Source organism: Orycteropus afer, unplaced genomic scaffold (genome assembly GCF_000298275.1).
Source record: "Orycteropus afer afer isolate SDZICR_OR568_19922 unplaced genomic scaffold, OryAfe1.0 scaffold00798, whole genome shotgun sequence".
Lineage (NCBI taxonomy): Eukaryota > Metazoa > Chordata > Mammalia > Tubulidentata > Orycteropodidae > Orycteropus > Orycteropus afer.
This window is the reverse complement of record NW_006922385.1, coordinates 615286-616440: the sequence shown is the minus strand read 5'-3', so window position 1 is coordinate 616440 and position 1155 is coordinate 615286. Positions and strand designations below refer to the sequence as shown.

The window sequence follows — 1155 nt, the reverse complement described above, 5'->3', positions numbered from 1 at the left end:
ATTTGCCAGAACTTTGGTGGTGCAATGACTAAGGTATTTGACTGCTAACCAGAAGGTTGGTGGTTCAAACCCACCAGCCACTCCATGAAAGGAAGATGAGGCAATCTACTTCTGTAAAGAAGTACCCAGTTGGGGTAGCTATGATTCGGACTCAAATCAATGGCAGTGGGTTTGGTTTTGGTTTTGGTTTGATATATACATTACACTCTCTTACATATTGTTATATTTGATGGGCATTATTTCTTCCAAATACATTTTGGACATTCCCTATTTTTAAGCTAGATGCTATACATACAATTCACCTAAAATTTGATAAAGCTGTTTTGATTGGCTGATTGATTGAAGGAATGAATGAATATTGAAGTAGTCATGTTTGAGGGTAAGAGTGAAAATGAAATCTTCTATAATATTTAGGAAAGGTGAGAACAGGAGTTAGAGCTTGCCTTTATATTGCTTTGGAAATGATCAAGTTTTCACAAATAAAGAAGACAAAATTTTAGCAGAGCCTTGCTAAACAAGTAGTATATAGTTTCAGGGATGATTATAAGCCAAAAGTAATTAGAGTATGACAACTCTCAGTCCATATATCATGACATTTATGTACCAAATGTGCATTTGTAGTACCTACGCCACTGTTGTGTGAGACAGATCAGCTGGATAGAACCCTGTTACTGCACTTGCATAGGATGACAGGGGATATGTCTGCATTTCTAAATCTTCTACAAGAGTTATGTATTAGAAATCATGTTGCAGACAATAGCAGTGAGTTGACCTGCTATATAACTTCATCTCATCATATTTCTAGTAAGGTGTTTGATAATGTTTCTTTTTCCTGAAGGAAGAAGGTTTTTTTTTTTTTTTTTAGTTTATGCCAAAGAAAATGCTGTTGTAATTGTGAACTTATTTTAATCTTTACTGGCCAGATTTTCTTATCAAAAAGAAATATATGTCCCCTGTTATTTGGTCAGTAGGATCATTTGCATTTTAACATACAGAAGCAGTTTCATTATTTGCCAAGTTGGTGCTGAAACAGCATGAGTGGGTTAATTGTTATGCACAAATAGACTTTATGCATATGATAAAACAGAATAGGGGTTAACATTTATGACTTTTTATGTATTTGTGTAGTCGATGTTCCTTTTTTTTTTGCTTTTT

General features: G+C 34.1%; 1 protein-coding gene across 1 annotated transcript in view; it reads left to right on the top strand.

The window, feature by feature from the left end:
• The window catches only part of LOC103211805 (kelch-like protein 1), a 499593-nt gene that overhangs the window by 135196 nt on the left and 363242 nt on the right, over positions 1–1155 (top strand). The gene's annotated exons all lie outside the window — the stretch shown is intronic.